This window comes from Cupressus sempervirens, chromosome 2 (assembly GCF_028749045.1).
Source record: "Cupressus sempervirens isolate cs-2001-9-10 chromosome 2, ASM2874904v1, whole genome shotgun sequence".
NCBI classification, from domain to species: Eukaryota; Viridiplantae; Streptophyta; class Pinopsida; order Cupressales; family Cupressaceae; genus Cupressus; species Cupressus sempervirens.
In genome coordinates, this window is record NC_143119.1 from 6,778,381 (window position 1) to 6,791,725 (window position 13,345).

Sequence of the window (13,345 nt, forward strand, 5' to 3'; positions counted from 1 at the left end):
CCAAGCTATTCTTCATGTATCAAATTACCTAGTGTATGTTGAGTGACTCTTCATGTGTCGAGTTGTCTTGTTTATGCCAAGTGTCAACAATTTGGATGTGATTTTTGCATTTTGGTGTGAGTTGAGTTGTGGGATTTCTTTTGACCATGACATTTATGGTAATATATTTTCTTGGGATGTATCTAGACCATTGTTGGGTCAGCATTCCTATTATGTAATTATCTAGAATGATCTATAAGTCATTTTAGCAAATATAAATAGAGTGTTTAGGCTCAAAGCTAGGGTAGATTAGAGTGAGTTGAGAGAAGAACATGAAAGTTTGTGTCTAGAGCTACGAATTTGATACTGGATCTTAGATCTTTAATGTAATTTGTATATGTCCATAACCTAGAAGGCCTTATAGCTGAGCATGTATGCTGATATTTTCATGAATCAATAAAGTGTATTCTCTCTCTCTCTCACTCTATGGTGATGTCCTCTTTGTGTGTTTGCTTCCGTTGTGTTAACTCTACAAGGTTGGTTTGAATTGCTAGGTGTGCCTTTGGCCCTAATTCTTTTCCCACCCTCCTTGCATCAGGTGGTATCAGAGCACAATTGTTCCTAAGTGTGCAAGTGAATCACTGAAGTGTGAGGAAGTTTGTACCAGGACTTTGGATTGTGTAGAACCTTGATTCGAATTTGGTTGTAGGGTTGCAGATCTATAGATTTGACCTATAACTTGTAGAGGGTTACAATCTTGTAGGAACCTAATTTGTAAAGATGGTTTGTGGCAGAGGAAATGTCGATACCGCTATATTGGATCAATTGAGAGAAATTGTATCAGGATTAGATGCTTATGGAGATAATCTAGAGGAGAGGAGCACATCTTGAGGATGTGAGTGATGATGAAGCAATAGCACCAAACCCCAATCTAGAACTGGAAGAAGATCAAGATGAGGAAAGATTGCTGAGAGTATTGTCTAGGGCACATTCAAAGCCTGCTATAAAGTTGTTCCTTATCATGACAAGTTGGACACCAATGCTATGATGGATTAGATCTCTAATATGGAGAAGTTCTTTGAGTATGAAAACACTCCTAATAATAGGAAGGTGAAGATAACAGTTACTAGGCTGAAAGGTCATGCTTCACTATGGTGGGAGCATTTGCAAATGGATAGACAAAGGAGAGAAAAGGAGAAGATCAAGACTTAACCAAAAATGGTGAACAAGGTGAATAATAAATTCCTTCCTATTGATTACCCAGTTAGCTTGTTGAGAAAGATGCAAAATTTGAAGCAAAAAGACATGACTGTGAAAGAGTATACTAAGGAATTATATAGATTGGACATCAGATCTAGACATGTGGATGATGATGTTGAGAAAATTACAGGGTACATAAAGGGATTGAGATATGAAATTCAAGATAAAATAAGTTTTGTAAAATTGGAAAGTGCAGAAGAAGCATACCAATATGCCTTGAAAGATGAGGAGATCTTGACAAAGAAGAATGAACAAAGACAAAGAGGTAGAGGCGATAGATTCTAGAGAGGCAGAGGTAGATCTTATAGTGAAGGTGGAAGATCTAAATTTTTTGTGTAAGATAAAGGAAAATTTGAATGGAAGAATGATGAAAAAGACAAGACTGAATGGAAAGATGGTACTTTATACCAAGGAGGTATTGGATCTTACTGAGGAAGAGGTAATTCATATTCTAGAGGTAGTTTTGTGGTAATTGTTTTAGATGTGGTAAAGAAGGGCATAGATCTTTTAAATGTAGATCCTCTAAAAGTGGGAAAAATAATAGAAATGATGTGATTCAAGGAGATATTGAGAGTTTACCAAGTGGACCTGAGGCTGGATAAAATTTGGTAGTGAGAATAACCTTATGTAATAAAGGAAGTGATGAGGAACCTATTTTAAGAAGAAGTATTTTCAGGACCAGATGTAAGATGGTTGGAAAATGCTACAAGGTAATCATTGATAGTGTAAGTTCTACAAATTTGGCATCAAACGAGTTGGTTACAGAGTTGCAGTTGCAAAGGCTGAAGCATCCCAAACCCTATCATGTTTCATGGATCAAGGATGAACATAAGATACTAGTAAGTAAGCAATGTATTGTGAAGTTCAAGATTGGACATTACTTTGATGATGTTCTATGTGATATTATGCCAATGGATTGTTGTCATATTTTTGTTGGGTAGACCTTGGCAATATGATAGATATGTTGTACATGATGGAAGATTGATCCAATATACTCTTTGGGTGAATGGGAAGAAGAAAACAGTGTTGCCTTTGATTGAAAGTCAAGATAGAATTAATTACTTCTAGTCTGATCACTTTTTCCTATCAGTCTCCCATTTGTGTCATATATCTTACCAACATTGTTTTCAAATTCAACTTGACATCCCAAATTATTCAATTGTGACACACTCAACAAATCATAGTTAAGTCCTTCAACATAGTAAGTATTTTCACATAAAATCTTATCTGTGAGCTTGACAGAACCTTTTCCTTTTATCAAATATGGTGCATAATTACCACATCTTACACTATTTCTATCATAATAATTCAATGTAATGAAGTTGATTTTGTCTCTATTCGTGTGATGTGAGCACCCCCTATCAATGATCCACATGTTATTCTTATTCACACAAGTCACAAGTGCAATAGCCTCATCTTCATCAAATTTGTCCTTCATTGCAACATATATCACTTCATCATCATATTCATCATTTGTTTCCTCTTCAGTAATGTAGCATGTCTTTTTGCATTTTTCTTTGTAGTCCTTGTTGTCTTCATCTCTTCTACTCTTTTACTTGTCACCACCTCTGTAATTTTTCTTTTCTAGACATCTTGCAGCAATATGACCAAATTCATTGCAATTGAAACAAATGACAGGTGTTGGGTAAAACTAAGGTTCAATTGGATGGTTTATTTATGGATATGACTGAATCAAAAATACCCTAATAATGTCAATCTAGGATTCATAAACTCGTGAGAGATATAACGGTTAATTTCTCAAGGGATGAAAACAATAAAACAAGAGGTTTACGAATGTAAATTACTACTTGCTAATAAATCAAACTATCCAAATTACCATACATCTAAGATTACTACTATAAATGGGTTTTTATGATTTATCTTTATGTTTAATCTAAAGTTTAGATTCTCATTAATTCACTTAAAACACACTTCTAAACAATTAACCATTGAGAATAATGTTTTATAAATGCTACTATAAAGCTTGGTTTGATCAACTATTAAAATCAACTTTGGTTGCTATAGGGGGTTTTAGTTGTGGCAATAATTTGTTCACAACAGACTAGATTTGAATAACAGAGTGCAATAGGAAGTATTATAAATAGTGATAGGAGGTTTATCAATAAGTAGTTGGGTGCAGTAGGAAGGTTATAATGGGAAATATTCTACAATGGATGATGGCTCATGAATGATAGCTCAGTACTTTGTGTAGAAACAAAGTAATGATATATAGAAGGTTGAATAGGTAGAAATGCCACAAACCAATTACCGTATATGAGATTTAAATCTTTAATTAATTGCAAGTATTACATATATCTTACTCAATTGAAAACATATATGCAAACATTCAATTAAATCTATAGGAAATTCATACAATCAATCAATGCTTTAATATTCACAACACAAACTAAAATAATCTCACCAAGTTTCTCGAGAGGGGGCCCTTCCTCTGGTTTATGTGGTGAGAGATGTTCTAACACTAGCTGCTACAAGAACTCCACATTTTTTATGTCAAGATCTTCAGAGATTATATAAAAAGATTTTTTCATATATCATATGCATATTGTCTTGCGATTAACATTTACTTATATAGGCTTAAAATGTTCAACTAATTCTAATAACTAAGCTATAATGGTTGATGGCCTTCACCCTAAATATAGATAATAATTTGGTTTGGCCATTGGCCGCACATAATTGATTACAAATCAACTTGGCCAAGATAACATAAGGCCTAAAGTTGATCTATTTAAACATTCAATATTATTTGTCCAAAATAACATAACAAAATTACAACCTTTGAACTACTTCTCCAACTAGGTGGTTGGCTCCATATTCATTCATCTATCACCTATATTTCCTATACCAAAATAAATCAAGATATTATTATTTTTAGGAAATATTTCATACCCTAAAACTTTATTAAATGTATTATATTCTTTGATGATTAATGGCATAATAGGGATTAGGGAAGGCTTAAAGCATGGTAAATATGCATAGAGAATGTACAAAAACAAAGCACATTTGCACACCCATCATTCCCACCAGCTTAAAGAATTTGCATGTCCTCATGCAAATGATGTGATTGATTAGATCCAATAGGCTTGACATTCAATATCTTCATATTCTCTTCAACTCCAGTTGTATCAGTGGCTCCCTTGTCTTGAGAAACAAATGTTTGCAATTGCAACTGTAGTTGCTGATTGGATTGTTGGAGTTGAGTGACAATCCTCCATAACTATGTATTAGAGAGAAGTGACATGCCCTATTCTTCTTTAGGAACTCCATGAGTTCCACCCATTCCTATAGCAATTAGATTGACGTCATTCTGAACTGTAAAAGCGACAGGGGATGTATGATCACTGAGATTAACCACTACAAGAGAGGATTCATGAAGAGGATGCTCAATTTGTGTATCTTGGTAAAGAATCATATTGGTATTGGTGGTTGGATTTTCCTTCATTATATCCTAATCTTGTGGATTATTTTCCACGTAAGAAGCAGGGCATACCTCTTTAGTTGTTTGCCGAGCATCTTCCTATAAGTTTTCAATCTCAGGATTCTCTTGCTGATTTTCTAGAGTGCCTTCATCTTCAGTACCCTAAATATTCATATTACATTGTCGAGCCTCTTCCCCAATCTCTTCACCAATTCCTTCACCAAACTAAGTAGCATTCTCATTGCCTTCAATTTCTTCGTCGGCTCTTTGTTCTTGAGATATTTTAGAATATTCAAGTGCCTCCTCTTCTTCTAAAATTAGACCCTCAGAAGTAAGATCCTCTTTTTGATATTGTTGCTTTTTGTTCCTACATTGTTGGCTTCTCAATCTTCTTAAAAGCTGGTCATTCTTAGTCTGAGGTTGCCTTGTACCCAGAATTTCCATATCACATACAGACCCAACTGTTTCAACTAATCCTTGTAACCTATCAGGGGTATGTTGTTTTAGGCGAGTAAGCATAGGATGTGGGCTAGGGTTTTGGTTTTCATTTCCCGTTTTCTTTTTAGAAATTTTGTGTTTTAGGACTTTTCATTTTTGTGGGCCTGGAAAAGACAAAGATTTCAAAGGTCATTTCTTAGAAGGACTAGCTTTGAGGGTATTATCAGTGGTAGGGAGTTTAGGGTTATTTGTATTGGTTTGGTTAACAAAGGCATCCCACTCTAGAATAGGTTGAGCCAGCTTAATTAAACCATGGCAAGCCAAAGAATCAAGATGACCCTAATTATATTGGTCAGGGGACCACTTCAGGGAGCAAAATAGATAATACGAAAGATTAACAAGAACACTATAGTGTAAGTGTAACATGAGGCAAAAATGGTGGACAAACATATGCTTGTAACATCTTTCACAAGTGATGTAATTGATCAAGAATTTAGCAACAACATCCCATGATGATGGTATAGATTTTTGCACCATTCCTTGCCCTTGGACATTCTCAACTGACTCACCCCACTAAAGGAACTACTTCTTATGGGGCTTCAAATCCATAACCCTTGATGACAAATTGGGAAAGAAATGGTCACCAATTTGGGGTAGGTCGGTGACCATTGAAATGATCTATAAATTCATAGGAAATTATACTCCTCAGACTATAGCATTAGCTCCCTAAAATCTCGTAGCAAACTCTATAGCTATGGTAGCATCAAACCCACACAGGAATTCAAATAACTTTGTCCATCCAGAATGAGCGAAGATTTTTAATGCTTCCTCATTAACATTCAACTTATCCAATGAGTCTAGTTCAAAACAAAGGTGTTAACCCCCCATGGTGACAAGTGACAGAGTTCAAAGAAAATTTAACATAGTGGGAACAAGAAGGAAAGCAACAGAAAAAATCATAGGAAGTGCAAATGGTTTTAGCAATAGAGAATAGAATAAATGGGGATAGAACCATCAAAAGTGATAATAATGGCAAAATGATCTCAATTAATATTGTGACCCAAAAAAGGACTCATAAAAATAATGTGAAAAAATGACCTGGCATAAACCCCACAAATGATAATAATGGCAAGGTGATCATAATTAATATCATGACATAAAAGGACCCATGAAAATACATGGAAGGAATGACCTAGCACAAAACCCCCACCTAAGTAGTTGATCCATCTTGGTGATGCCAAATAATCATCTAAAAGAAATAAAATACATAAAACAAATCATAAGGTAAGAAGATACTCCCTAATGTGGCACCAGTGAGGAAGGTAGAACTAAGGATGTTAGCAAAATCCAAGAAGATCACCCATCAAAGAACAGAGAGCACTGCCAACACCAAGGAAAGAGATAGCAAGCACATGAGAGGAGAAAATAATGACCCATAGTAAAAGAATCAAGAAGGAATGTGTGACAGGGACATCAAATTTGAGTAGTAGAAGATAATGATTAGAAACTCATGGCATGCAAAATAACACAGTCCACTTTAAAACCCAGAGCGATAGGAGGGCCATGAGTAAGGGACGCAAAGAGAAGGGTGATAGGAACAAAGAGACCTTCATGTCACATGCATTAGAGTTTATTGTTGGAGGTTTTTTTTTTTTTTTTTTACGTATGAGACTAGACCATCGAGAAGTTAATTTTCAATCAAGTGTCACCTAGAAGTGTTGGCAAACTAGTTAGCACTACCAAAGAGTCTGACAACTACAAGTCACTGGATAAACTAGTTTTCAACAAGTAGTAGGCCAACAATGCTAGAAATTGGTTTTCATTGTTGGACCTTCTTCTTCTTCTTCTTCTTCTTTTTAATGTATATATATATAAATATTTTAGCAATGCTGAAGGAGACCAAAGGGACCAATGGTGAGTTCCTTTACAATTTCAAAAAAGAAAGCTTCCTTACACTAGTAGAATTTTGGTAAATAGATGACCACATGACTAAAAATTTTAGTATTGAGACTAAATTTTTTAGTCACATGACTAAAAGTGATCAAATTCAAGTAATGTTTTGTGATTTGTAAGTATAAGTGACTAAATCAATGACTAATATGGTCATCAGGTAAAATCATAAGGTTAGACAAAGATAAGTGACCAAATAGATGATTAAATAAATGACTAAACAATGGGTCACTAATAATTAGTCAGCAAAACAAATGGTGAAATGAATGATTGATGAATTTTTTATCATATTAATATATTCTTTAACTTTTTTATAACTTTTAATACTCATTGATGGAGTTTTTATCACATCAATACATCATTATCTATTAACTTCCTAAAATATCCTCTTAATTGATATTGAACTAGAAACGAGCTCAAAATCACCCCAATCTACACTCAAACTCCTTCAACATATGTCTGAACTTTTGAAGAAAATAAAAACCCTCCATGCACTCAAAAGAAAACTCCTTAATGATCAATTGTTGAGAATGCTCCTCCAAAAATGCAAGACAATTAAACATGTTTCATCCCTCAATTTTTAATAGTATTTTTTGCACTTTTTGTTTCAATATTTATTTTATTCATTTTATTAGCATCTATAAAGTGTATGAACATTGCATATGTGGGTTCCATGTTTGACACTCCTCTTATTGTTAATTCTTGGCACATCTTTAATTTCTAAAATGGTGTCAATTCTTTTTTCTCCCATTGTCCCTGCATGATTCAACTTTGATTATCTCAACCTTTTTTGGGGCCTAGCCTACACAAAATTCACAACTTTTAATTTCAATACCCCCTCTTCAAATATGTTTCCCACTTCATTTCTGTGCCACATAATTTGAGGACATTTTCCTATTTCTGCATTCAAATATTTTGTATAAATCTTGTTGTATTCCTTGTTTTCTTTACCCTTTTATGGAAGATGATAAAAACTAGAGGTTGCACAGTTGTTATCTATTTCTGAGAGACTACCTAGACCTATACAAATTATCAGGTAATTCTCAAAATGTGTCCTCTATTTAGATGTTCTCATCGTCCAAAAAGTGAAACACATCTAGACAATAAGGAAGCATGGACAAGGGCATAAATTGGAAAGATTACTGCCCCTAGTGGTCCTATTGTCGTTTACCCCCAACTCCACACATCCTCATTTTCTCTTTCATTTTAAACTTTGTAAATATATATATATATATATATATATATATATATATATATATATATATATATATATATATATATATATAACACAATTATCAAAATATATAACATATATGATGTATAATTTTAAATATATGCGGTACTTATAGTTGTAAATATAACATATGATTGTATTATTATTTTAATTATGAATTTACTTTTTATAAAAACAATTTGAGTATATTATATTTTAATGTTTACATTTGGTTTTTCTTTTTCTATTTAATTCAAATGAAAAGATTATGTGGATGTTAGAATATTAAGGTTTGTATTAGAAATTCAAAATAATATTCTATGTAGGTGAAAGGGTCTAGTTACCATCCATGTTCCAATATCCATGCATTGAAATTTTCTAATGAAAAGTCCATTGAAAAATCATCTAGTTGGCCAATAGTTGCCTATCGATACGCCTAATAGGTAAAAAACAAGTTAATAATTAGACTAATTGTTCACCTTCATTAGTACATAAAAAATATAAAAAGCTATATTATTCTCTTCTACATTAAAAAGTTCACCACAAATCTCATAGTACATTGAAAATAAGAATACAAAACATTCTTTTAATTATTAACCACCTCTCCCAAATGTACAAATAAACTATTCTTCATATCAAATACTATCATTTTATGTAAAAATAAAATTAAAACATCATAGATCTTAAAATTTAACACCTAACTTAAAACTATATGAAGTCAAACATATCGATCCGTAACAGATAACGAAGAGCATGTTGACTAAATAAGATAAAGAAAATTGGATGGTTATTTCGCTCCTTACTTTTAATAATATCAAAAAAAGAAAAGTACAACCCAACCTCTCTTCATCGTATATCTTCTCTTCATTCAGAACAGAACAGCCAGATAGTTATGCTTACCCGCTTAGCCATATATAGGGCCCGGCTATATCTATTCAGACGCCATGTCTAGCCGGGTGGCAAACGATCTCAACGATATTGAAAAAATATTGAAGGCGGTTTGTTGTGATAAACCCTAGACTATGCGCAAATACTCTATCGCATTCGACTACATTCGCTTTCCAACATGAGCTAGTATTAGTGAAAGAAAATTGATAAAAACTATAAATGCTTTGAAAGCTTCTCCAAATTTTTACCTAGGCCTATCCAAGCTCTCTATTGCTCACAACAAGGACCCTCATACCAAGAACCGGGTATTGGGACCAAGTAAGTGGCTCTTCTATGTTAACATTTTCTTGATTTTGTTAATTTTCAATTGTACTTTTGTTGTTGTGTGACTTGGCAGTTGCTACATTGCATCTTCCTATGATAATGTGATAGAAAATCCCAATAACCCTTTTACCGGTCACTCTGATGGTCACCCACAAGGTAACTCAAAGATTTCCAATTCCTTCAAATGTACCTTAGATAGGGAAAAGCTATGTTTTCCTTCCTTTACCTCTTTTATTAATAAGGTGACCAGTGCTAGGGCCAGTACGAGTGCCTAATTCCAAATACACTAGAACACCAACCTAAGTCTCTAAAAATATAGGATGCCTAAAAAAAAGCTTCTCTATTTCCTTCCTCTGCAGAACCTTAGGTTTTCAATAGATAACTGAGAAGGATTACAAACTTGGCGAGGGTTCTGCACTAATGCCTTTTAAACATTGATCTCACTTAAAGACTCTATTGTAGGAGTAACTGAAGAAATAAACAATCCTGTACGAGTTTTCTAAGAAGATGTAAATGACCACTTCTATCTCTATTTGAAACAGGGGCATCTGCAAGTGCAGAGCTCTAATCATCTACTCACAAAGCTAATACATTTAAAGATAGGCCTTGACTTCATCCTATAGCAATAGTCAAGTTTAGAAAAGATTTGATACAGGGGCATCTGTAAGTGCAGAGCTCCATTCATCTACTCACAAAGCTAATACATTTAAAGATGGGCCATGATTTCATCCTATAGCAATAGTCAAGTTTGGAAAAGATGCCCTAACAATGTTATTATCAGGTATCCTAACAGTCCCTTAGCCATACAAAATTGAATTTGAACTTGAATTTGTTGTCACATTTGAGTGGTTTCCAGATTATCTATCTTCAAATCCAAGAGATGGGAAGTTCCTATCAAAAGAAACTTTTATTATGTTACCAAATATATTTCCCATCACAACCCATCAGGCACTATTCTAATTGACATCCTTATTAAGTTGACCACATTCATGCAGAGTTTCAAGAATCTTATCATGCTATCTAATATTTTATGTAACTATTACTACTTGTTTTCTTATGATGTTTGATGTGTCCAGAATTCAGACGTTGGGAACATTGACATGGAACAAGTTATTTAAGTTTTAAAATGGTTGGCATGGGTTGCAGCACTTGGAAAACTTTCACAGATGGAATCCAATCTAGTTAGTAATTTACATTCCCAAAAAAATAAGCCTCTAAGTACCAACAATGTAATATCTCTTATTCTAGACTGTCATTATGAAGGAAATCAATTGCATCTCTAAATAAATTTGATTCTTCATATGATACCGTGTTTTACTCTTCATAGTTGTTCTGTGGAACCAATAGAGGCAATCACAAGAAGTAAATTTTAACTGAGATAATTTGAATACACCTTTTATGTGGATGCCAGCAGTCTTTTCAAATTCTAAATATTGGTGGTGCTTTGCAACAGCTTCCATCATCTCAATCACAGTCACTGCTTAGTTTTCCTTTGTCCATGTGTTCACCATCAGTATTTACAGATGCTAATGGAAATTTCTCTTCATCTGTTACAACTTCAGGCATGTCTCCTCTTCAAAATATATTGAGTTCTTTGACTGCAAAAGAAAGTTCTCATTATTTGAATTTGCCTAGAACCAATCAGAACCAGCCTGTAGTGCAGCAACCTGCTAGAACCCTAACACTTGGTATTTCTAGAGAATGCCATCTTTCTTCAGGTTCATGGGTCCAAAAGTGGTTATCAAATAATTTGGCATCGTGCCTTTCAAGTGGATAAGTTGAAGCCCCTCTTCCATCAAGAGGTCAATGTGTTACAGCTCAAACTGAATCCTTAGGACAGTCGCATATTCCCACACCTTCTATGCCATTGCCTCATCTTCCATCAAGAGACTTCCCTTAAGAGAAAGATGGACTACATCCTGATTCTCAGATTCATCTTTTGTTTCGCTGTAGTGTTTATATGTTTTCAGCCCCACCTCGGTGAGAACAGATTTTTACATCAATTGAACATTAGAGAACAAATGATTATATAATTTAGAATGGATCCATAATTTGACAAATTATGGTGACAAATAAATATATTAATTAAATAATAATTTGAGGCTGAACTCAGATACTTCTGTAGAAGATGTTGAAAGCATTATTGCAAAAGCAATCCATGATGGTGTTATTGATCCAACTATTAACCATGCTAATGCATGGACGCTCTCAAAAGAGACTAGTGATGTCTACTCCACAAATGAGCCTTAACTTCCATTCATCTTACAAATAGCTTTCTATCTCAACATGCACAATGAAGTTGTTAAGGTTTTGCACTTCCTCCGAATGCAGACAAAAAGGAGAAAGAGAGTGGTGAAAAGCATTGAGAAAAGCAACAATAGGAGCAGGAACTCAAAAAACATATTGCCAAGGAAGATGATTACGATTTCTAGATTAGAAACTTGAGTAGCAAATTCAAGAGTTATATCTGAATTTGTGAATAGTCTCAGACTTTGTTTTTGAGTTACACAACTTTAACTTGAAAAGATGCAATTAGTGTTTGAAATTTTCCCATACCACAATCACATCCTCTTCCTTCTAGACTGATGATTTCCTAATCCTTTCTACAATGTGAATCTTTCTTTGTTTATCTTTCCTAATAGATATTATCTCTGCTTAGTCATCACTAAAAATGATTATCTTCATGTTAATGTCAACGTTCGATAAAATTAAGAATTTTGATTAATGTTAACTTTAATAACCATTTTTTAAATTTGAAATATAATTATTTTTAAATGTCTATTTGGATAACTGATTATTTTATTGCTATTACTTTCTAGTAACATTGCGGTTCACTTAATGATATCCTTAGGCATCTTGACCATTCAATTGTGGACACTAAAAATGATTTCTAAATTAAATTTAGGTGTTAGTGTATAGTTTATTGATATGGTATTACTGACACTTCTTTCCTTAATTAGATGCTTATCTCTTTTAGATGAGTCACTATCTTAGGGAAATTAATAGTTATTATGGAAGTCTCAAACATTATAATTTGTCGGGAGAAATAGTCTAATGCTTATTGTTTGGATCTGCATATAATTGAATAATAACTATTGAGAATTCCAGCACTTCCTTATAAATATGATCTATGCAGTTGCAGTGTGACAAACTCCCATTATTTTCCTCAAGCATGGATGCACTTCTACGTCCACATGATTGACATGATGAGAGTAATTTTAGAAGTGTATGGGCACTAGTATATCCATATCACAACCAATACTTCCTACAGCAAGGGAAACCTTTATCACAACGTGTCTATATTTGTAAGTGTGTTATCTCTTCTCTTCATGAGCGCTTCCTACTGCCCTGATACCTATTAATATATTGTTCGTATAGATTATTATTTCTGATTTTATCCCTTTCTGTATACCATTATCTTCAATGTTATGCATTGAGTGTACAAATAATCTGACTATCTTATCCGAGTCATGTTGAGTGTGAGATATGCCTTATCAGATATCTGTAACATGTAGCCTTGTTGTGTCAATCTATGACCTCTTGTGATAAGAAGGGTATTTTATTACATTATATAGTTAATCAGATGAGCCACAACATGAAAATGGCTAGGAACAAAGTTGGTGAGGAACAGTTCTTCTATTTTAGTTATTGTTGGTAATGACAGTGATAAAATATCTTTAATGCTACTCTTCCAAGATACTTGAAAATCTCCAAGCTATAACAATAGGCCAAAAAATACATCCATCTCTGCCAAATATATCAAACTCACCTCCAAACTATACCAAATTATTAGAAATATACCCAACACTAACAGACTAACCTCCAGTCACTCTTAGATGCACTGAAAATGCTGCAGG

The 13,345-nt window shown here is 33.8% G+C and overlaps 1 long non-coding RNA gene across 1 annotated transcript; it reads left to right on the top strand.

Moving 5' to 3' along the window:
* Positions 1-9,173: 9,173 nt before the first annotated feature.
* Positions 9,174-13,053, top strand: LOC149570821 (uncharacterized). The gene is made up of 2 exons (XR_016358364.1): positions 9,174-9,482; positions 12,625-13,053. It is a non-coding gene; the product is annotated as an uncharacterized LOC149570821 (long non-coding RNA).
* The last annotated feature ends 292 nt before the right edge of the window (positions 13,054-13,345 follow it).